The sequence below is a fragment of the Spermophilus citellus genome (assembly GCF_964194105.1).
Source record: "Spermophilus citellus genome assembly, chromosome: 13".
NCBI classification, from domain to species: domain Eukaryota; kingdom Metazoa; phylum Chordata; class Mammalia; order Rodentia; family Sciuridae; genus Spermophilus; species Spermophilus citellus.
In genome coordinates, this window is record NC_138193.1 from 63,160,280 (window position 1) to 63,185,913 (window position 25,634).

Here is a 25,634-nt window from a genome sequence, read left to right on the forward strand (position 1 = left end):
TTAATGCGGTCACTTCCTCATTGTATGATCTTAGTCATAATGCAGAGCTAACAGACCAATATGGAGGATTTTATACTTTACAAATGAAAGGGGGTACAGTAAAACAGCAGTTGAAAAATATTGCCTTGTCTAATAAAAAATATAAAGCCAAAAATTATGAGTTATAACTATACACATAAGTATTATGCATATTTTTTATATTTAAATATGATAGTAATTATCAGTGTAGAGAAACTGATATGCATATGTCGTTGGTACATTTCAAACAAATTGATAACAATCTTTCTTTCTTTCTTTTTTTTCTTTTGGTTGCAGAGATTGAACCCAGGGGTGCTTAGACACTGAACCATATTGCCAGCCCTTTTTATATTTTTTAAATTTTGAGATAGTGTCTCATTAAGTTGTGTAGGGCCTTGCTAAGGCTGGTTTTGAACTTGTGAACCTCCTGTCTTAGCCTCCCAATCCATTAGGTTTACAGACCTGTGCCACCATGCCTGGTGATACACTCTTTCAGTGGTATAGTTTTAACTATATTGGAAATATGAAATGAGATATCAACACATTGTTCTTTTTTGACTCAGGATTCTACTTTTGGGAATTTAAGGATATTTAAGAAAATAATTTGGGAAAGCCAGAATCGGGTATTTGTGTAAAATAATGTTTAAGCAGAAATCTTTTTTAAGACAACAATTCAAAATCCTTTTTCTTCTCAAATTACCAAATTAGAGCAAATTAATAATGAAAATAGCATGATGCATATATACCTTGTGTTGACATAGGGATGTATTAACAGCATAACGAACAGCAACAACAAGAAATAAACATAAATTCGCATGGTATTTGTGTTATTAAAAATATCTGTAGTAGCATTGAAAATATCAGAGAAAGTTAATAAAAATAGTTATGTTAGGATAATGTTCAATGAAGTGATGATGATTTTTTAAATAAGTAAATGCATATTTAATCTGCAGGAATATATTAAATGATGGAATTTCAGGCAGTGTTACAGACAGATGGTGGAACTACTTGCACGTGGGGTGGGGTAGGGTGAGCAGGGAAAAAGGGGGAGTTAGAATCTCACCACATGGAAAGTTTCTCTAATCAGAGAGTTTACTCTGGGTTGTAGAGGCTGTGGAGCCGAAAGAGAATCAACCAGAAGATTTCTCAAAGGGGGGAAATACTGAAAACACTATAATTAGAAAAATGTGATTATAAATTAATTTCCCTCTAGAATACAAGCTGCTTTCTTTTTATTCTTTGTTTCTTTTATTTTTTTTTCAACAGCAATTGCAATCCAATGATTTAATTCCATATATGAGAGAGGATAACAGTTTTCTAGGGTGAGTCTGAGTCTTGAATGTCTTAGGCCAACAAATTTGTTTGATTTCAGCATTGAGAGATGAATGAAAAGCCTAAAAACCAAAGAACATTATCTTTCCTAGAATAATGTCCAGTTGTTTTGATGGCAGCAACATTAAGGTGATTCTATTCTGAGAGTCTTTGTTCTGTCCTAAGAGTTTTGTAGTACTACTGAAGCCAAACAAGGAATGATCTATCATTTCAAACCAGGTCAGTATAAAAGAAAGCCATAGATGGGACTGGGCCCAGGTGGCACATGTCTGTAATCCCAGCAGCACAGAAGACTGAGGCAGGAGGATCACAGGTTCAAAGCCAGCCTCAACAATTTAGCAAGGCTCTTAGGAATACAGTGAGACCCTGTCTCTAAATAAAATACATAAAAAGGATGTGGCTCAATCCACATAAATAAATAAATAGATAAATAAATAAATAGATAAATAAATAAATAAATAAATGCAAGCCAGAGAGAAAGAGGAGAGGGCTGCAGAGCTATTGAAGCTTTCAGATTAGGCATATTTGAAATAAGAAAAAAGGTGACACCTCCCTGAAGGAACCATAAAGTACCAGAGCTCTGCTTTAAGAAAAATTGCCACACAGCTGAAAGAGTGTTGTATATTCAGAAACACTGTGACCTCGGCAAATCAATTCTCTATTCCAGTTTCACCAGTTATAAAATAAAATGAGAAATAACCCCTTCTCTTTCCTATCTCTCTACACCACCACCATTCACACAGCTGGGATATAGTGAGATCCTGACCAATAATTTTTTTCCCCCAAACATGATGTATAGAAAGTTGTCCCTGCCAACAAATGGCTTAATACCATGTAATAAGGACTACTCTCTGCTTCTTATATTATGTGGTCTACCCACTTTTTAAAAGAGATTTTGAAATCAGAAAGAGTAATAAGCAGTGAATAAAACTTTTTACTTAATTTTCCATGTTATTAAATTGTAAGAAATTTTAAAATAATCAGTCTTTATCTTTAAACAGCTCATGGTACTTAAAAAAAAGAAGAAGAAGAAGAAGAGAAGCCTATATCACGAGTTCTACAGTGTAATCTCCCTAATAAGATCACTTGATATGAAGTTGCTCAACTGTGCACATGACCTTTCAAATAGAATTCCATCTCTTAATGCCAGAACTGTCATTCAATATTCATTACTGGGGATCATGTTTCATATACATTAATTGAGAAGTCTACGTAATACCAATAAAATAGTTTTCTAAAAATCTATCTTATTTCCAGATCTATTTAAAACTACAGTGTCAACAGAGCCCTTTAGAATTTAAAATTTAGATAATGTCACAAACTATTCAAAGGAACCAGCAAGACTTTCCAGCAGCTGTTCTTCCATTTTCCCTGGCAGCATCAGGTGGCAAGGACAGGCAGTAACCAAATCCGTTAAGTGTTAGGTGTGACTCCGAGACAGCATTATGACTGAAATAGTTGGGTCTGATGCTCTGAGGAATGACTAAAGAGGGGAGCCACATATCACGCTATGCATAGTACCCTACGACAAAGCTTCATTGCGTGTAGTTTCAAATTTTGTTGGAAGGGAGGTAGAACCACTCAGGAAAAACAGCACAGGACTTGGGACAGATCCGGATTCAATTTCCAGCTCATCATTCAGCATCAACCCCTTCAAGCTTTGCTTACTCCTCTGTAACACAAAAAGACAAATGTCATCAACTCCACAGGGTGGTATGAAGATTAAAAAAGAGGTAAACACATTAACATAAGAATAGAGGCTCCGAATACAAAGGACTCAAAAAAAAAAACTAAAAAAACAAATAACCCAATTAATAAATGGGCAAAAGAACTGAACAAAAAGCACTTCACAGAAGAAGAAATATGAATGGTCAAACAATATATGAAAAAAATGGAGATTAATGTTTTATCTGAAGTGCAGGAGAATATCATGCTAAGTAAAATAAACCAATCCCAAAAAAACCAAAGGCTAACTGTTCTCCCTGATGTGTGAATGTAATCCACAAAAAGGGAGGGTTAGAGAGGGGCAGAGTAGAAGTCCATTAGATTAGATAAAGGGAAGGGAGGGGGAGGGGAAGGGGAATAGAAAACACAGTAGAATTAATTGGACATAACTTTCCTACCCTTGTAAATGAATACACAACCAGGGTAGCTCCACATCATGTACAACCACAAGAATAGGATCCTAATTAGAATAGGTTATATTCCATGTATGTACAATATGTCAAAATATGCTCTAACATCATGTGTATCTAAAAAGAATAAATTTTAAAAAAAAAGAAAGAACAAAAAAAAATAGAGAGAGAGGCTAGAGAAATGTCAGTTTCCTTCCTTCCATGTGCCTGGGTCATGTTGACCTTTCTTATTAAATTTTCAGCTTGCTTTCAGTCATACAGTTTCCTTTAATTCTTTGCTACATAGTTAACGAGATACAGTTGATAACATTGAGCTTTGTATTGTTGATGGGAGGACTGGGTAGAGTTTACCAGATGCTACATGATACATTATCCAGGCATTCTTCAAGGTCATGGCCTTTGGCATTGTGCAGAGCCTATGATAAATAATCCAAATATATATATATTTTGTGTATGTGTGCTTGGTATTGAACCCAGGGGCCTTTAACCACTAAGCCACATTCCTAGCCCTTTCTTATATTTTATTTAGAGACTGGGTTTCCTTGAGTTTCTTAGGGCCTGGCTAATTTGCTGAGGCTGGCTTTGAACTTGTGATCCTCTTGCCTCAGCCACATGAGCTGCTGAGATTTACAGGCATGTGCTATCATATCCAACTCCACCAACATTTTTATGTCATCTTATATAAGTCTTTTTGTTTGTTATCCCTGCTCTGGCATTTGAGTTTAATAAACTGAAGATAATGTCATCTGAATTTTGTAGACAAAACAACAACAACAATAACAACAACAACAACAACAAAAACCTTAGCAATTGCAAGCTGCATTAAATAGATTGTGTAAGACTAGGCTTTTAATGTAACCTACTTTATAAGTGAGATGCTATGGATCAAGCAGGACACATAAACTCTGATGTGACCATCCCATAATGGCTCTTTGGACCTATTCCATAATGAAGCAGGAAGGCCAGACCTATTTATGAAAAACACTGTCTCCCTAGAATTCTCAGTGAGTGCCATCTATAAGTTCCAGGGCACTTTGATTATGAGGATCTCTAAAGTGACAGACTGAAATATAAACACTGAGCTTGAAACTTTTCTTTCTAGTCTTTCTACAGAAAGAATAATAGGCTTCTGACAAAAATACACATACTGCAATCAGATAAACTATTAGGGATTGAGGAGTCTAATATTGTTGCCCAAGCAACCAAGAAATTCTGTGAGGTTTAGGCAAAGAGCTAAAGATCAGATCTGAGTCCAGTGCAAGTGAACATGATCAAAATCTCTGAAATATGTCCAAAATGTGCTGAAAATTCTGTCCAAAATTCAGCTATTCTGTATTATTTAATTTGTTTTTCTTTTGTTAAATTAATTTATTATTTTTTATTAGCTATCAGCTATTTTATGATCCAATTCTAATAACATCTATTTATCTACCTTTCTTTCTGTTTGTCTAGCCTTGTATACAGGCCTAGAGATGTCTGGAATAATATTCACCTAGGGTTAGCAATAGCTATTTTCTTAGTGATAAGAGGGGGAAATTTTTTGCTTTTATTTTTGAAAATTGCTTGAACTTTTAAACTATATATATTTTTAAAAATCAGAGTTTTTTTAAAATAAAATAATTCAAAATAATTATTTTTTCACTTAGTCTCTGATGAAAAATGACAAATATGGAATGAAAAGATACATTGTTTAGCCATTAAGTCTTATGAAAAAAAGATATAAATAGTGTAATTATTCAAGTGAACCAACAAAATTTATGATGAAATTTATCAAAGCCAGAAATATTCAAAGTAGGCAAGCAAAGAAAATAAACATTAGACATAGTAAAATATAAAAGATTTCCATTGTGTTAAGGCCAATACCTGCTCAATTAAACAATTAAATAAAACATTTGTTTATAGCACCTGGTACCAGATATGCCAAAGATAAAATCAACTTCATGAAGGTATAAACTAGATAAATGAGTCTGTTAAAAGAAGCTCTCACCTGGGGTTAGTGGTGCATGTCTGTCAGAAGGCCGAGACAGGAGGATCCAGGCTCAAGGCCAGCCTGGGCAACTTACTGAGACACTGTCTCCATAAATAGATAGATAGGTAGATATATAGATAGATAGATAGATAGATAGATAGATAGATAGATAGAGAGAGAGAGAGAGATAGAGGTGGTAGGGTGTCAGGGGTGTAACTCAAAGGTAAAGTGTTTGCCTAGCATGTATGAGGGCTTCTGTTTAATCCTGAATACTGGTAAAATAAATAAATAAATAAATAAAAGTTCTCAGGAATCTGAGACTGGCTCGATAGCTAGTCTTGATGGCACCCCCAAAGGGGTCACTAGTAAGTATTTTTGAAGGATCATCTTAAAACCAAAGTAAGAAAGGTAACATTATATAAAACACTTGTCACTGATCATTAGAGTCAACCTTCAGTCAGGAAATGCAAATTTCTTCCCTGTGAATAGACATTATTCTGAAATCTTTGACTGCCTAGACTTTCTGTTAATAACATAAAATTTCTCAGTAATAGCATTCCAAATACTACAATTTTAGCTGCTAACACTCACCAAGACAGAATTTTACAAAATAGATATGCCAGGAATGCTTGGACAAAGTTAATTAGAGTAAAGTAATTATATATCCCTCATGGATGGAGGAAAGAAGTATTCCTTAAATCAAAAGTCAAATAGCTTTCTATGTTCTGGCATGGCTCCGGGCTATAGGAATTAGAAGCAACAGCAGACAAATTACCTTGTTGTCCAGTAAGACCAGAGTGAGGTCTTGAGCTTCTTATTACATTAGGGAAATTGTGATTCAAAAAAGAGTGTCACCTGCTGGGAGAGTTACTATAAACAATAGCCTCCAGTCACCAAATGCAAAGTATACTTAGTTTCATGTTAAGGTTACAAACTGCCACACAGAGAATACTCCTATCTTCCCGTGCAGAATAGAATTTGTGGCTTAAATTGAGACAATAGATAATAAATGACAGGAGGGATATTCACTTAGCAAGTTCACTGAGGTATCTATTTACAAATTGGCAGTAAGCTCATTTATTTATTTAAGACATACCTTGATTGCTTGAAATTGATAGAAGCACAGTGAACTCAGAAGGCATATCAGATGGAGACACTGATGACTTAGATCCACCAGGTCTGTATTTCTTCAAAGCGATAAGGGAAATCTGAAGTGTTGGTGACAAGGTGGAGAAACTAGAACTTTGGTACACTTATAGGAGGAGTGTAAATTGGTACAACTACTTAGGAAAACATATTGGTAGTATCTCCTAAAGCTGAACATACCCACACCCTATGGCCCAGAAATTCTACTTTTACTAGGTATGCAATAGAAATACACAATATATATAGCAAAAGACATATCTGAGAATGTTCATGACACTACTTTTTGTAACAGTCCCCAAATATAAACAATCCAAATGCCTACCAGCTGTAGAATGGAAAAATTTGTAGTATAATCCCACAAGGAAACATTATACAGCAATACGTCTGAACAACTACAACTCTATACAACAATGTGAATAAATTTCATAGTATTGATCAAAAGAGGCCAGACACAATGTATGAACCCATTCATATAAATGACAAAAACAGGCAAAATTATTCTATGATCTTAGAAGCAACAGTGGGTTCCCTGGGAGTTAATATTTAAAAGGGATAGAAGGGAGGTTTCTAGGGGCTGTGGATATTCTGTTTCTTCCTCTGGGTGCAGGTTACATGTGTGTTCAGTTTGTGAAAATTCAATGAGCCGTACATTTATAATGTGTGTGTTATTCTGCTACATTTCAATAAAAAGTCAAGATAAAAATGTAATAAATATTTATTATCCGTGACAAGTTTAAATTATCTTTACTTAATACTATGCTTATAGCTATGAATATAATCAGTATTTGATATTCAGGCAATCTTTGGTCTTTGTCAAAAGTATAGATTAAAAATCCAAATACATATATACATGAAAAATTGGCATTTATTTCTAAAAGTGATGTGATCACAATGAAATGAAATTGCTTTTCTCCTTCTTTCATAAGCATTCTGGTCTTTTCCATTTTCCACTTCTGGACTGAGCTGATAATCTCAAGAACAACCAAGTGTCAACAGTAGCCATCATAAAAAATAAGAACCTGAGTGATGGAAACTGCATTTACTGAACATTTTGTTGTGAGATCAGAGATAAACCAAGAATTACAAGTGGATAATACAACCATACCCAGGAGGCACACTGTAAAAGAGTTTTCACCTGAAACACTGAGACTCACAGAGATTTGTCTTTTTTTTTTTAATATTTTTTTTAAGAGAGAGTAAGAGAGGAGAGAGAGAGAGAGAGAATTTTTTTTTTAATATTTATTTTTTTTTTAGTTCTCGGCGGACACAACATCTTTGTTGGTATGTGGTGCTGAGGATCGAACCCGGGCCGCACGCATGCCAGGCCAGCGCGCTACCGCTTGAGCCACATCCCCAGCCCCGAGATTTGTCTTTAATGCAAATAATTAATTAAATAATGTAGATAATGCATTAAATAATGCAGATCATGTAAATTTATAAAGCAGTTCAGATGAAACACAATGGGGATTGGTAATGGACCATGGTAAACTATCGAGCACCTAAGCTGTGGTTTTGAGTTTGAGTCCAGACTAGCTGTATCTATAACTGTTATCCCAGCTACTCAGAAGAAATTCAAATTATCTGGCTCCCAACCCAGATCTACATAAAATCAGAAATTCTGGGGTTGCGCCCAGCAATCTGAATTTTAACAAGTTTTCTAGTTCTGACAAGCTTAATTCTGATGCACACTGAAGTATGGGAATCACTGATCTAGATGTCTACTAATTAAAAAATTTTTTTAATCATACAGGTTTTAAAAAATATCATCTGGCCAAATTTGACCTATTGGTTGCCAGGTTGTCACTCTTAATGAAATACAAATGAAAAAAACAAAATCTTTAATTTTTGCATAATTATAGCAATTCTGTATTTCCCTTTGCTAAGATGAAGATACTTTGTGGTGAAGTTGAGACTAAGTTTTATCCTCCCCAGGATTCAGACATATCTGTACATACCTGGTATCTAGTGAGATGATCCTTCTAGAATTCTAAGACAACTCATGTAGCTTCCAGGAAAGAACTAATCCCAGTAGAAGAAAAGACCAAGAACAGAGTTTGCCTGAAAGTCTGCAGATGGGGCTGATCATGTCTGAGACCTCATGATATCTGCTACTAGGTTTGTTTCCAGCCCAACCTAGAAGAATAATTCATTCTTTCAACAGATAGCTTTTGAACACCCAACCTGGTCTGTCCCTGAGTTTTGCAATCCCAGTATGGTTGTACTATAAGACCTAGTAGAAGCTAAAGGAGATTCCCCCACCCGCCGCCAGTCTTCAAATATTGGTGCAAAGGGAGCAGCCTTGGCTCCGAGACCATCAACATTTCTGATGTACTCTGAGCCTTGGAGACCTTGCACATATCATATGCAATAATGGTGGCAATGCCTTTTAAGCATGATGACATGGCCTGAAGGATTGGCAGCAGCTGCTTATATCAGAGAAGAAGACAGCATAGCCGTCAAGAGACATATTCTTAGGGTGCATGTGAGATGCCCCTGGTACTCGTGGGCTGTGGTGCAGAGAATGAGAGCCCTCAGGACAGAGAGAGAAATACTATTTTAGAGCTGAGGTGACTTAGTGTAACATAAGTTCCCATAGAAGAATGTTTTTTAAAAAAAAAGAAGAAGAAGAAGAAGAAGAAAAACAAAGAGTACTTAAAATTGAGTTCTTAAAATCTTTGGCTATGGCTTCCCCCTACCCCCCCGCCTTTTTCTCTTGGCAACATGTGAAGAAACTACATGTTGCTTCTTGTGATAAAGTTAACATAATACGCCTGCTTTCAACATGGTAGACTTAAAGATTAAATCGCAAACATTTGGTTTCATTTTTTTTTAATAAGAAGTAGCAAGATTATTATTGGCTTTGGGACATGAAGTTTAAAAAAAAATCACATTGCACATTCCTGAGTTTTTTTTCCCTCTCCCAAAACATCACTATAAAATGAAACAACACTGCTGATGAGCTGTTCTTTGGCACCAATAAGCAGCTTATTGCAAAGGAAAAAAAAAACACTTTGGAAACAGCCACTCCTTTCCTGCCAGCATTTTGAGAGATTGATGCCCTTTTCCCTTCGGTTCTACAGTGCCTATAAGCTGTAGATTTTGTTATTTCCTGAAATCTTAAATTGAATTCTATTAAAAACATATTTGTTGTTCTAGATTTAAAAAACTGGGATTTTGGAGACCACAAATTTCTGTAAGACCTAAGGAATTCCCCTAAGTAACCAGAATTTTCCAGTCAAGAGGTTGCTACACTGCATTTAACTCAGCATTTTATGGTACCTGATAAGCAAGGGGTGTGGTATGTCACTATTTCATCCAAACAGTAATGCCTTGCAGATTTCTGATTTGCTGGTGCAGCCAAAATTTTTTCCTTGATGACTATTTATTTGAAACCAACTTTTTAAGCCCAAGCAAACAGGAAGTCAATTTATTTCGATACCTAACGTCTAGCCAACCCACAATATCCACAGTGGAGTGTGAGTTTGGGAATGACAGTGATATCAAGATGTTGAGGGCTGGGGATGTGGCTCAAGCGGTAGCACGCTCGCCTGGCATGCGTGCGGCCCGGGTTCGATCCTCAGCACCACATACCAACAAAGATGTTGTGTCCGCCGAGAACTAAAAAATATTAAAAAAAAAATTCTCTCTCTCTCTCTCTCTCTCTCTCTCTCTCTCTCTCTCTCTCTCTCTCTCTCCCCCCTCTCTCACTCTCTCTTAAAAAAAAAAAAGAAAAAAAAAAAAAGAAAGATGTTGAGTATCACCCAGCCCTATTTCCCTAGCCATGTCAGTTCTGCATGGGGCTGAGTTTCATTATTGGTAAATTGGCCTAGAGTTCTGCATTTCTTAATCCCTGGATTGTGAAGACTCTCTAGAAATTCTAATGATAGATTAAATATTCGAAAGAGAAAAATTCATTTAAAAATGTATACTATTTTTTTCTTTTCTATTTTTGTGGTGCTGGGGATTGAGGCAAGCATTCTACCAACTGAGCTATATCCCCAGCCCAAAAAAATTAGTACTGTAAAGTTTTTTTTTTTTTTTAATAAAGAGCTAGTGTAATTTTCTGTGTAACTTTGAGTACCAGTGACTGCTTTTTTCACCAATCAAGAGATTGTTTCTGTATTAGTTGAGTAGAATTTTGCTTCCTGAAATACAAATTAATAACAGGACCATGAAACATATATTCAGTTCTGTTTTCAGAATATTTCTTTCAGACATGCCCTTTGTTCTGGCCCTTTCTCTCTCCTGGGCATTGTAATAGACTCCTATTTTTCATACCTCTGGTCTCTTCCTTCAACTCCTTTTACACATGATTTTTTGCTTGGACTTATCATTTTACTCTTCTTCAGTTATAGCTCTTTCACATTTCTTTCCTTCTAAAAAACTTTGATAGCTCTCTGTTGGTAATATGACCTATAAATTCTTATTCATGGCATGCAAGGCCCTGTTACTGTCCACCCCAACATAGCTTCTCATCTTTGTGGCCCATTACTCCTTTTAAACTTCCTGTTCTTCCTTCACATGCCCAGAAATATTCTCTATGCCTTTATCCCACTGGATCTTGCTCCCCGTTTCTGCCTGTTCAGATTCTACCTCTCCTTAAAGTCTATGTCAGGATTCTGGGATCACCCATCACTTCCCCCAGCTTTTCTTGGTTTCTCAACCGTAGACAACTTATCTTTTCCCTGAATTCCTGTGGCAACTTGTCCACATCTCTCTCATGGCAGTTACCACTTTCTACTCTATATTTTAGATATTTATGTTCATGTCTTATCTTACTAGATAATTAGAAGCAATATCATTGCAGATATGTATCCCTCAAGGTACTGGCACAGAGTAGTTTCTCCACAAATATTTGTTCAACTAATAAATGATATTAAAATTATCATGGGAATTTGAACTTATCCAAATTCCTTCAACCAAATTAAAATAGTTCACAGGGCACATTTTAAAAAAATCTTTATTTAATTTATTTACACTTAGTGCTGAGAATCCAACCCAGTGCATCACACATGCTAGGTAAGCGCTCTACTGAGCTACACCCCCAGCCCTCACAGGGCACTTTTTTAAAATCAGAAATTTCTCTATAATCTGCCTATCATCTATCTATCTATCTATCTATCTATCTATCTATCTATCTATCTATCATTTATCTCTCTGCCTATGTCTGAGTTTATTGAAGAAAACTATGATAGATCAATAACTTAAACTGCAAGTTTAGCATGTCATTGATATCCAGTTTCAAACATTGTATGGTAGTCAGGTTTCAACTGTGGTTTGGGTTCATGGGTTTGTGTGCTGTCATGTTCAAATGTTTGTGAAATCTGATGCAATCCTGTGAGAAAGATCAACACCAGCTCTGTAAATGGAGCATACACGTTTTATCCAGAAAAGTGAAAAATGCACTTGAGACATTGCCTCTCATGGAGCATTGAGAAAAATCATAACTGTTTTTATTCATTTTTGGCAAAAAATAGACATTCTATGAAATATGTACAGTCTGAATGGTAATGGCTGGTTTAAGATAGGGTTTATTTTTTTATATACATGTATATATACACACACACATATATATATATATAATATACATATGAATTTAGACATATATCAATAATTACATAAGTAAAACAAAGTGTTTATATCTATATCTAAAACTAGTTTATTAATTCCTATACCTTTTGTGATGTTTGACCAGCTTCTGCCCTTTGTGCTATGTATGAAAGCCCATAGCTGCTATGCTCCAGTGAAATAATGTCTTTCATTTCTATCTTGGTTTATAGTTTTGAATTAATTTCACCTCCATCAACTCATTTGATTCTTATGTTTTATTTCTAAACATACATACTTTTATTTTATACCTATTTATAATTGTTTATTCACCATGAAAACAAACCCCCAACAATTCCACTTATAACTGTGCTGGATTTCTCTAGGATGCCTTGATGACCCTTTATTTATTTCACTTGCTTCCTTCTTCTAATGTATTTCACTCGCATTCCCAGTTCTCATGACTTCTTACATGTCTGTAAGTTTCTGCTTTCTGAATCTTTATTTTCAGGATGATGTTTTACTACTCATCTTTCTCCCTTCCTCTGAATAAGACCCATAAGCTTTTTCTTTGACACTATAATTCTTTTCGCTCTTTCTCCTAAGCTTGGCTAAGTGGTTCCAAAAACATTTAGTCATAGTCCATGCAATGGTTGCTGCCCATATCCTGAATAATTTTATTGTGTAACCATCATTTGTTAAGTAAAACATTTTATAAAATACTTCTGTTTTGGCCAGGCACATACCTATAATCCCAGCTGCTTGGGAGGCTGAGGCAGGAGGATTGCAAGTTCAAAGTCAGCTATAGCAATTTAGCAAGTCCCTAAGCAACTTAGCAAGACTCTGTAAATAAAATATAAAAAATGGTTGGGGATGTGGCACCTTGGTTAAGTGCCCCTGGGTTCAATCCCTGGTACAACACACATGCGCGCGCACACACACACACACACACACACACACTCACACATACACACAAACACTTCTGTTTTATATTTTCCTTCATATTAACTAGTTACATTTATTAATTTATTTCCTAAAGCCTTTTAAAGATTATTTTAATGCTCAGGTTTATTATTAATTCCTTTATACCTATGCATTTCCTCTAAGAGTTCTTTGATAATTACCTATATTAATCATTAGGTTCTCAAACTTCACATTTCATTGATAACCTTCTTTATTTTACCTTCTAGAAATGTATCTCTCTTCTTCAAATCACCTTTTTGGGGCATGAATTAGCTATATCATGTTGGACAATGGAATTGAAGGTTGGTCTCTAATTTTTGCATTTTCTTCCTTTTCTGAGTATATCATTATTATATACTTTACATCTTCAATTCTGTCATAGTCCTTTTTTATGTCCCATTTTTTTACTTTGTTGATATCCAGCTCATTTTACTCATTCACTAGATGGGTTTTGTTTTGTTTTAGTACTGAACCCAGAGGTGCTTAACCAGCGAATCATATTCCCATCCCTTTTTAAATTTTTTTAAATTGAGACAGGGTCTTGCTAATTTGATTAGGGCCTTACTTAGTTGTTGAGGCTGGCCTAAAACTTGAAATCCTCCTTCCTCAGCCTCCAGAGCCACTTCGGCTTATAGGAATGTGCCACCAAGTTGGGCTCTCTTGATGTTTTAAATGCTCACATTCCTGCTATGAAATGATGTCATTAAACTTATCCTCCCATTATCTCTCTTTTCAAATGTTCCCCCTGATTCTTGGACATGGCCTATACTTTCTTGTGAAAGGGTCTACATACCTCACACCATTAAGACCCACAGTCACACGAGGCCTTAACTGTCTCCTCAATTTCCTCATTCCCTCCGGAAAGAAAGGACTCACTTCTTGTTTCAGCAGCTTATCTGACACTTCTCTGCTCTTTAGTCTTGAAGTCATCATGGTCCAATCACAAGACTTTTTTTTTTTTTTTTTATCTAAAGAGAGCAAATGCATTTCCTGTCCTATTCTTTTGGTATTTTATGCCTTCTCTCTCTAGACCCACTTTTCTTTTCCTTTCCTTGTACATTGTATGACACAACTAAATTCATTAAATTACAAGCCCTTGTGAAGACCAAAAGCAGATGGAATTCATTAAACCTACTTTTACATCCCCCCACAGTATTCAACATTCCAGCACAAGTACATTATATGCATTATAATCTTTCAACAAGGTATTTGTTAAATAAGACTTAAGAACTATTTGGTTTCTCTTATGTTCAGTTTGCTTTTTCTCACTTCTTGCCATTCCACTGGAATTTTTTGTGTCATTTTTTTCTACTTTGCCAGACTTCCTAATAGCATTTCTACAAAACTGCATTACTGTAGTTGCCTTCATAAGCTGCCTTTGGGGTGGTTACAACTAGTCTTGGGACTAGAGGTAATGATTGCACAACATAGTCAACATCCTAAATGCTGCTGAACTGTACTATTTTAAATGGTTAATTTATGTTGTATGAAAAGTCTCCTGCCAACTTTATTGGGAAACATACTTCTAGGGTTCTTCCGTCATTAGGGGCTTACTTGTCCCTGAAATAGCCCTGGCCATTCATTCATATCCCTTTCTATTTTAATGGGCAGGAATAGTAAACCAACCTCTGGAAATAGAAGGGAGAAAATTTTCTTCCCTGTGGGTTTTTGGAGTCAGACAGCCTCAGTTCAGATCCTGGTTCTGTTATGTCCTAGCAGCGTGATCTGAATCAGTCACTTAGCAAATGAGTTTCTTCATGTTAGAAAATAGGAATAATAATTTTTTCCCACCTCCTAAGGGCCTTGCGAAGATTGAATGAGGTAGTTTACACTGTTCCTTGGGGACATTCATGTGTATGAGTGTCTGTGGGCACAGTTGCTTTTTTTTTCCACTTTCCCTCAGCCTCTGAAACTGCTCCACCTTATTTACCACAGACACAGAGCTACTTGTGTCCTCTGCCTGGGAGAAGAGCTCTTTCTTTCTCCCAATCCCACTTACACACAAATAAAGTCAAGGAAAGACCGGGTGGAAAAATAAGCCTGGATCGTGTTTGATGAGTTTTAGTATTATAAGAAAACAACACAAGATTAGATATCAGACATAGGAAGAAAAAGCAACCTTAATATGACACAAACTTATAATTCCTCTTTGTGATCTTTATTTTTCCACAGAAAACTTTTTTTGTTGTTGTTTTTTCCATTGCACAAAGTAACATAGGAAACTTAACTATTGTGTAGATATTTGGTTAAAATTTCTGCCTGCCTTTAATCTGGTGGGAAAGGAAGGTTTGAACTTTAATGACTTGAACTGTAATGAAAGTTATTTTGTGTGTTAGTAAGAACATAAAAAAATTGAGTTGTGCAATATTTCTGGTTTGCTTTTATCATGAAGGCAAAATCACCTAATATGTTATCAGGAGGAAGCAGAGTTCAGGGAAAGAGCTCTGAATTGGGGATCAGGAGATGTAGTCCCGCCCTGCCACTGAGTGACCTTTGACAGGCCACTTTTCCTGGCTGGATCTGTTTATTCACCCTCCCCCCCAACACAACCTTTTTAAAATCAAAGAACTTTTCATAGAACTACTCCACTCCCCAAGAACTTAAAAAATGTTTGAATATTTTGTCTGACATATTATAAATGGTGTTAGGTACATTTTAATATATTTCATACAGATTTTAATGAAAAATATGGTGTAATGAAAATATAATATAATAAAATCATTTTTATATAACCAGAATTCTATGTAGATATTGCCTTTTGTGATAACACTGGGTTAGACAACATTGAATCACATTATCTCCAAGTCAATGTTTTATTTAGTTCATATTTTTTTCAAAGAAAAATATCATTTTGTCAAATATGGTTGATTTTTACTTAGACCTTGTACTGAAGAGAATATCATGAATTTGGATAACATGGGTGGATTCTTAGAAAGATATAATTAAGTCTTGCTCAAAAGTTGTATCAAGTATGTTAGCATATGTTCTTACAATGCATGGATTAAAGATTTGGGGGCAGAGAGGGAAGAAATATATAAATCTTGGTGCTGGTTCTAAGTAGAGATTGGATGAATCGTTATATGGAAAATAAGCTTACTGTAACTTCCAAAGTGCTTTCAGTTTGTTTTCAAGAGACTGCATTTTGAAAATTTATTTTAACATCTGCTAACAGGCATCTCCTTGAAATTCAGACAGAATTCTGTCTATGAGTGGCATATAAGCAGAGGGCCGAGTAGAGAACAGCAGCATGCAAGTCAGAAGGCTCACATTCCAGTATTGGTACCCTCCTTGCTCGTGGAATAACTGAGCAAATCACTTACCCTTCAGTCTCCATTTCCTCATCTGTAAAATGAAGGTAATTATATTTATGTTTATCTTCTTCCTATGGTTGTTGTAAGACTTATATAAAATTAAGAATATGGCATTACTTTGAGTAATTATCACATGGATGATTATTGTTATTTCATAGCATTTGACAGGGTCCCAGACCAGGGCCAGGGGAGTGAGCAGCAGCTGGGGGCTCAAGATTTAAAGAGGCACTCATTCTCAGAAAGATGCAAGAGCAGGGTGAGCCCTGAGAGTGAATACTTCCTTAAATATGAGCCTCAGCTCCTCACTTTCTCCCCAAAATCCAGGCCCTAGTGTCTGCTATGCCAGTTCTTGTGACTAGGAGTCACACAAGACTTCTCTTTGTTCATATACACTCAGGGTAGGTCAGGAGCAATTTTCCTACTAGGCTCCAAATGCTATAAAGTTGCTGGAAGAATGAAACAGCCTCTGACTTTTTTTCTTCTTCCCTATTTTGTTATTATGCTGCTTATATCTCTGTGCATAGTTAGATGTTATAAGGTACATTCATTTTATCTGCAGATGCTCTTCTGGAGGTCCTGTTTCTTTAGGATGCATTTTTTTAAATAGTACATGTCTGTATTATTATTTTCTGTAATTTGCAGTACTGCGGAGGAGGGTCTTTTAAATTCAGCTTCTTTAAATTGCTTGCTTTTATTTGAAAGCAAGTGATTTTCTTGCCGAGTAAAAAGATGTCACAAAGGCTGGGGCTGTGGCTCAGTGGCAGAGCACTTGCCTAGCACTTGCCCAGCACTGGGTTCAATTCTCAGCACCACATATAAATAAATGAATAAAGTAAAGGTCATCAACATCTATATATATAAAAAAAGATGTTACAAGGTTATTTTAAAAATTCTAGAGGATGAGCTGGGGTTGTACTCAGTGGTACTGTTCTTGCCTAGCATGTGTAAGGCACTGGGTTCGATTCTGAGCACCACATATAAATAAATAAATAAATGTCCATCAATAACCAATAAAATTTAAAAAAATAATTCTAGAGGAGAATGGGTATAAAAGCTGTTCTTCCAGGCTGACAGCCCAAGTCCTAGAAATAAAAACAAGCTGCCCTATTTTCAAACCAGACCCATGGCACAGTATGCCAATCACTGAAATAAGTTTTGCCAAAAAGAGTTTCTTTACTAGGTGGCCAAGCATGGAGCCAGGAGAACAAGACTCAAGTCTGCCTCCCCAGATAGAGTTTAAGGATGCTTACGGGATAAAGAAGCAGGGTGGTCTAAGGTGTGGGTAAAGGCGAGTGGTGGTAAGGAAAAATGAAGTAATCTTTATCCCATAAAAACAAGCTGCTCTGTGTATGCATAATAAATCTTCATAGCTCTTCATATGTTGTGTGTTCAGAAAATGGTGGCTTTAACATGATTTGAGGGTGGAGTTCTTTGGTCTCTTGACATCAGTGAAATTACCCATCAGACACCTGTACAGTCACAAATAGTCAAAATTGGCTTTAGTCCCGGAAAAGTAACCTAGCCAACTGTTATCATCATGACCTCAGGCTACAGTGGGAGACTAATAATATACTACTCAGCTGCATGACCTATAAAATTAGTGGTTTTTAAAGTCAAATGAGAGCAAATAACTAAAAGCAAAGGAAGCTAGAGGGTTTATTCAGGTCTTCCCTTGGTTTTAGCCACTCTGCACAGATTTTTCAAGAGCTGTTTCTATGCTCACTGTGTTTGGCTGAGGTGAGCTCTTCATTGCAGTGACAAACTTCTCATTGAGTTCCTTAAACAAAAAAGGCTAGTGTTTCTAAAATTGCTTGCTGGTTGACTTTTAAAATTTGCTGCCTTCCTTTGCAATAGATTTCCTTATGCTACTATCAAAAGGCTTGACTCTTAAATTTGGCCCCATAATTGTCTAGTCTTCTACATCTTTGCAGATACACAGATTTGACATCCTAAGTTTTAATTGTTATCTCTCATGCTCCCCTAAGCATTGGCATTATCTTATTTCATTTATTATTTTGAAGCTAAATTTGTCATAGAGAAATTATTTTTTTTTTTTTAAGGATGAAAACAGGGCTGGGGATGTGGCTCAAGCAGTAACGCACTTGCCTGACATGTGTGGGGCGCTGGGTTTGATCCTCAGCACCACATACAAATAAAAAATAAAGATGTTGTGTCCACCAAAAACTGAAAACTAAATATTAGAAAATTCTCTCTCTCTCTCTTTAAAAAAAATTAAATAAATAAATAAATAAAAAGGATGAAAACAGTCTGGTTAAATGACAATAAAATCTGAAGAGCCAGGAGAACTGGCAAGTAGAGATATTCCTTAGGAAATGTGACCTACAGTGGGATCTATTGATGAGATTCTTTCAAAGAGTGCATATTTTTACCTTTTAAAAGTTAGAGAAGATGGGGCTGGGGATGTGGCTCAAGTGGTAGCGCGGTCGCCAGGCATGCGTGCGGCCCGGGTTCGATCCTCAGCACCACATACAAACAAAGATGTTGTGTCCGCCGAAAACTAAAAAATAAATATTAAAAAAAAATTAAAAAAAAAAAAAGTTAGAGAAGAGAGGGGCTGGCGATATAACTCAGTTGGTAGAGTGCCCTCGCATGCACAAGGCCCTGAGTTCAATCCCAGCACCACCAAACAAACAAACAAACAAAAGGTTAGAGAAGAGAAAGGAGAAAAAGGACTTATTGCCATTTTCTTAAGTCTGTTAATTTAATGGAAAGACCATAGATGAAATGAGGCATATTTAGTCTCCCCACCTCCATCATGACAGGTAGATTAATTTATGGCAAGAATTGCAGTATAACAATGAACAACTATAATAGACTAACAAATAATTTTTCCTCTGTTAGTCAGCATCCTGAATTTTGGGTTTTATAACTTATCTCCCATAGAATTTTTCAAGTTGGGCAGGACAAAACAAGCTATGGTTGTTAGTTAAAGATGAAAGAATTTCAAATTGAAACACAGGTAACAAGTCAGATTTGCCAGAGGTTTAAAATGTACACTTTTCTGAATGTTGAGATGATGAGGGGATTTCCCCTTCTTCTTCTTCTTCTTCTTCTTCTTCTTCTTCTTCTTCTTCTTCTTCTTTTTTTTTTTTTTTTGATATTTTGAAACTTGTTTACCTTGTGAGCATATTTATTTTTGTAATCAAATAAAAAGAGTGTTGAAAAATAAGAATGCTTTCATAAAAGGATTTATAATCCATGCTGCTTCAGCTTTGCTGGAAGCTTGCTGAGATCTCCAGGTGAGTAAAACTGCAATGGGTGGGGCCAGAGGTGGGGCTCACTAATGGTTCCAGATGAAGCTGGTGGGTATGGCAAACTTGGGTTCAGTCCAAATTGGCTTTAATATGCATTCATTCAGCCATAATTCAACAACTATTTACAGGATGCCAGCTATGTGCAAAGCATCATGTGAGCAGCTACAAACCAATGATGAACTCCAACATGGAGCTTCTTTTCTAGAATCCCCTAATTAATATCATGATGAGGGTTATAAAGAAATTATAAGATTCTTAGATGGTTTATAATGGCAGAACTGACCACATCAAGGAAGTGGAGAGATCATGGAAAGCAGCTGTGATGAAATGACATATAGTCTGAAATGTGAAGGGTGAGAAGGAATTAGCTCAACATGAAAGGTAGAGGAAAGAAGAGTGTTATGAACAGAGGAAATGGTGGTGGGAAGTCCCAGAAGTAGGAAAAAGCCAGAGCCAGGAGTTACTTGTTATGGGATGTTTTGTTTTGTTTTGCTAAGATTTACATTTTTAAAAAAAGATTACTTCAACTGATCTATGATATATCAACTAGAAGCAGCAAGAGGGGACACAAGGAGTCAGGAAGGAGGCTGTTGCTGTGGTCTAGATGGGAGAGAATGGAGTTCAGATCGTCTATGTGATAGTTGTGGTGAAACCAGAGTTTAATATGAAACTCAATTCTGTGCTTCTGTTGGTGGGTGGGGGTCTATGCAAGCTGCAGGCCTCTGCAGCTGAGAAAGTCTCTTTTAGTGTTAGCAGCTAAACACAGCAGGGGATGCCTGCTAGAGTCAGCTCTGAAGGTCAAAGCCAGCAAAGCTGGATTCTTCTCCACTACTATCAAATGGCCTGTTACTGCCCTCGGTATTTCAGGCTTAAATGGAGGCTATTTGCAGTGTTGCAACAGACTCCAGCAGCACCACACCAACTTCTTTCCAGGTTATTGTCTTGCAAATCTGAGGAATGAAATTCACAGGACCCTGGAAGGCAAGAGTGAAAGAAGTAGTGAAGAACAGAAAGTGTGAAGAATATTAGGGGGGCTGATAGCAGGTCACTGCTGAAGTGTGCCAGTCTAGGGGTTAATATAGCACTCAGGTCAACACTATTGGTCCAAATTTGCGCTTATCAGGGTTTGAAAAAGTACTAACGCTAATGACTAATCCTTGTATCTTAACTTCCTTTCAGGTGTGCCTTACTTTCATTTCCTCCTTTGTGAGGAAGCAGGAAGTTGAGGTCCTTGGATTGTGGATGCTTGGGGGTTCAGAGCTGCACTATGTCTACCATGGGGTGACAGGTGGGCATGCCCTGGCTTGCCTCTTCCCTGGTTCACTGTACCATAGGCCTACACTGGCATGGTGGGCTCTGACAGCTGCCCATACTCCAACCAGCCCAAGCCAGCACTTTGCAGCTCCTGGACAAGTACTTGCCTTCAGTGACATCAGGCTTGGAGCATAAAAGACAAGTTCCAGAGACAACTTAGTAGATAGAATTGACAAGAATTGCTGCCTAGGGCTGGGGATGTGGCTCAAGCAGTAGCGCGCTCGCCTGGCATGCGTGTGGCCCGGGTTCGATCCTTAGCACCACATACCAACAAAGATGTTGTGTCCGCCGAGAACTAAAAAATAAATATTAAAAAAATTCTCTCTCTCTCTCTCTCTCTCTCTCTCTCTCTCTCTCTCTCTCCTCTCTCACTCTCTCTTTAAAAAAAAAAAAAGAATTGCTGCCTAGTTTGTTGTAGAAAATAAGAAGTTATCAAGAATGACTTTTAAGGGCTGGGGTTGTAGCTCAGTGGTAGAGTGCTTGCCTAGCAAGTGTGAGGCTCTGGGTTTGATCCTAAGCACCACATAAAAATAAATAAATGAAAGGTATTGTCTACAACTAAAATAAAATCTACAACTAAAATAAAATAAAATAAAAATATTTTAAAAAATTTAAAAAAAGAATGATTTCTAAGACTGGAGATGTGACTCAGTGGTGAAGAATGCTTAAGGCCCTGGATTTGATCTCTAGCACAAGAAAGAGGAAGGAAGGGAGGGAGGGAGGGTAGGAGGAAGGAAGAAAAAGAGGAAGGAGAGGGATTCCCTTTATCTGACTTATATAAACTGCTAGAATAGCTCCCTTCAATATAGCCTTCCGAAATGGACATATCAGGAACACTAATTGTCATTTCATAGATTTGTAATTGAATAAATCAAGGAATTGAGTGGCAGCTTCATTTAGGTAGTCAGGCCAATTCTCCTTGATTTCTGTATCTGAATCAGTGTTTGAATTGTAAAAACAGTGATCTTCAAAGTAAACTCTGCCATGTATAGGGAAGCCTGTTAAAGAACTGTTGTGTGCCTCAGGATTTTTTGTTCAAATGTTCCTATTAGCACTTGAAATGTCAGATGAGATATTATTTTGCTATGGACATTTCAGACTCCAAGTTAATGACAGGTATGGCAGTGTATTCAGATAACTGTTAACTGTTTCTGACTAGGGAATATTCACCCTAAAAATGTACAAAGTAATTTAGCTGGGCACAGTGGTCCACGCCTAAATTCCTAGCTACCGGGGGAGTGAGGAGGATTATGAGTTTGAGGCCAGCCTGAGCAACAGAGCCAGACTCCCACCCCTTATCTCAGAAAAAGGAGAAAAAAAAAATTAGATGCTGTATTCTTGACATCCATTTCAATGGGTTGTGTTAATGTTTAGTTTCTTGTTCTGAAGATTTTATTTGCCCTCTGTATTGATTCTGTTTAACCACTCTATAAATGACTGTCATCCCTAGCATGAATTCTCAAAGAACAGTACAGCATTTATATTCAGAGGTTTCAGGAATGTTATTTATGTCTGAGAGCTCAATTTTTATTTTTTCAGAATTCACCTCAGTGGAGGGGTCATTGGGAAGAGAAACAGTGGAGTCAGTAATGTTTTCTATGTAGGAAAAAAAAATCAATGAAGTAGGTAAGTGGAAATTTGGCACAGCACCAGGTGAGCAATGTCAGCTATTTCATCTTGATTAAAATCCTACATGCTACCAAATAAATAGCTAGGGAATCTGTAAAAAAAAAAACAAAAAACAAAAAAACAAAAAAACACTAAAAAAAAATGGAGGATAGCTTATCTCAATTCTATTAAGCATTTTTAAGCTCAGAGTTTTGTGTTTGTTGTTTTTCTGTTTCTTAGTAATAGTATAAATGATTCAGAATACAGGAAGGAAAAAAAAGGTAAATTATCCTTCCACCCCAGAGGCAACCACTATTAATGGTTTCCTGGGTATCCAGATATTTTCCATGAATATATAACTAAAAATAAATGAATTTTATGCAAATATTAGTACAATATAGATAAAATTCCACCATATGTTATTATTTTCACTTCAAAAACATATCTTGGAGATTAGTTTGTATTAGTACAGATAAAAATCTATCTTTTAAGGCTGATTTCTAATTAAATTACATTGTGTTTTATGTAAATCAGTTCTTCACCATTTGATCCTCTTGTGACTTAGTTCATGACACACTTTTAAAAATATTCCATTGCAAATATGCTCAGAAAAAATGTATACACTTAATCTGTTGGGGGCAGTTTCTCTGTCTCTCTGTGTGTCCCCCTACTTTTCCACACATTTATCTCATGTCTCTTACATCAAGTTCGTTAGTTATACAGAGCAAATATTCTGTATTGGACTAATGTTTGGTCACTTAATCATCAGTTTCTAATAATATTATATTAACTTTACTTTCTATAATTTTTGTGCTTATTATTCTCCATTGGCCTTATTATATCCACACTTGGTCCTTCTCTGCCTTACTTTCTTGCCTTCTGGTTTTCAGTTACGTTTTCTTGGTGAGTCTGGTGCCAGAAGACCAGAGCACATGCAGGAAAAGAGGCCAGAGAATTTCCTCTTTCCCTTCTATCCACCTTCCCCTTCCCCAGGGTTCTGCCTGCCATCTTGTATGGCTATAACTCATTCTGAACGGCCTCTCCTTCATAGCTGCAGTATTCATCCAATATTGTTCCCTCCCTTGTTCTGTCATGCCTGGGAAGTAATGGCTTGTCATTTTTGCTAGTTCTTTGGTGTCTTACCAGCTCTTCTTGTTACATCAATCCTGTACACACCTCTGTACATAGCCCATTCATTAACTTCTCCTCAGCCACCCACCTCCAGCATGACATATGTTTCCTGAATGAATTTTTCATTGATTTTTATAATTCAGTTTTTATTTTATAAATTTCAAGGCTATAGTGTCAAGTACACCGTAAGCTTACGATTGACGCATTCCCTACATTAATTATTCCTTTTGTATATTACTGATCTTTAAGAAAATATCATTTTGTCTAATAGTACCTGAAAAATCTGTCTTCTTTTTGTTTGTATTCACTTTGCACTGTTTTTTCCTTCCATCTCTTGTTTTTCAACCTTTCTGTGTTCTTTTGTTTTGAAGTGTGTATCTTTAGAAGTTTATAATTTGATTTTTAAATCCAATCTGATAAAACATCAGATGAATTTAATTTATAGAGATTAATGGTATCTTTGAATGTGTTTCTGCCATCTTATTTTGAGTTCCATTTACCCACTCTTCTAGTTTGGACACAGATTATATTTCTATTCTTCAATTTATAATGTGCTCAACTATGATTTTCCCTAAAAGATGAAGTTGATTAATACCTCTGTATTCCTCCCTAACAAGAATTGAATTGTAGCACATCTTAACTCCCCATTGAACATCTATCCCCATCTTCCTTATCATCATAGAAAATTTAAATTCACTTTTTTTGGGGGGAGCACATACTCTATTACTTTACATGCTCACACAGAAGACTTAACATCAGATTGTGGGGTTTTCACACATGGAGAAATTCTCCAATTCTCTAGATACTAGTTGGATGTCCTATAAATTAATTCAAATCTGAGGCCATTCACCTTGTGTCAGATCCTACAAGCTGATTTTACAACAATACTCCTACTTCAGATGCCAATCACAAGTCTGGGCTTTCAGTACTTCTGACCAAACAACTATAAATCTACACTCCCATACCCCTCTCTTTGGGCTCAATAATTGTCTAAAATGGCTCACAGAACTTGGAGAAATGCTTCACTTTTACTTATTGGTTTATTATAAAGGATATTATAAAAGATAACAAACAGTCAAATGAAGAGAGCCAAATGAAGAGCAAGACACTAGGGAAGGCAGCTCAGGAATTCCAGCTATCTTGAGGCCCTCCAGTCTCCAGATACATCCACATATCCAGGAGCTTGTCAAATCTCATTGTTCAAGAGTTTTTATAGAGCTTAATCTGCAGGCCACCCATCTCCCTCACCTCAGTTCCTAGAGGTCACCTGGCATGCACTGAAAGTTCCAACTTTCTAATCTAATTTTTCTAGTGACTGGTCCCATCCTAAGGCTGTCTAGGGATCCTAAATCTCCTGGTTAGCATCAACTCAGATGTTATTGAAAGGGGGTTTTTATGAATAACAAAAGACACTTTTATCATTCAGTTAAAAGTTTTAGGAGCTCTGTAACAGAGTTTTAGGAGCTGTGACAGGAATCTGGCATGGAACAAAGATTGTATAAATTTCTTATGTGCCAGCATAAAAATAGATTTCTTCTTTATTGTCAGTAGTTAAAATGTGTTCACCAACAAGTTTTATCAGTTCTGTGATGGCAGCTCAGTATCCTGGTCCTGCAGGATGTAAGGTTATCTAATCTGGTCCCTGAACAAGCTGGTGATTGGTCAAGTCCTTGCTGCAAGGCCTTATCTGTTTCCTATTGCCTTCTTTGGTAGGCAGCTTCATACAAACTGACTGCACACAGCAACTGGTAAGTCAATTTCATGAGTGATGAGAATTATTGCTGCCATGATCTCCTTTTCTGGCCGCTGCCCTGAATACTAAACAACTCTGTCCACTCTGTCCCATTTTGTCTCTGGAACGTTAAAGTGTTTACCATATTCTGAA

General features: G+C 36.5%; 1 long non-coding RNA gene across 2 annotated transcripts in view; it reads right to left on the bottom strand.

Annotated features, from left to right (window-relative positions):
* Positions 1-25,634, bottom strand: part of LOC308632508 — a 75,742-nt gene that overhangs the window by 27,308 nt on the left and 22,800 nt on the right. For both annotated transcript variants that reach the window (XR_014018545.1, XR_014018546.1), the window contains exons 2-3: positions 8,556-8,733; positions 6,551-6,662 (exon numbers count right to left, since the gene is read on the bottom strand). This is a non-coding gene — a long non-coding RNA (uncharacterized lncRNA). The remainder of the gene's footprint in view (positions 1-6,550; positions 6,663-8,555; positions 8,734-25,634) is intronic.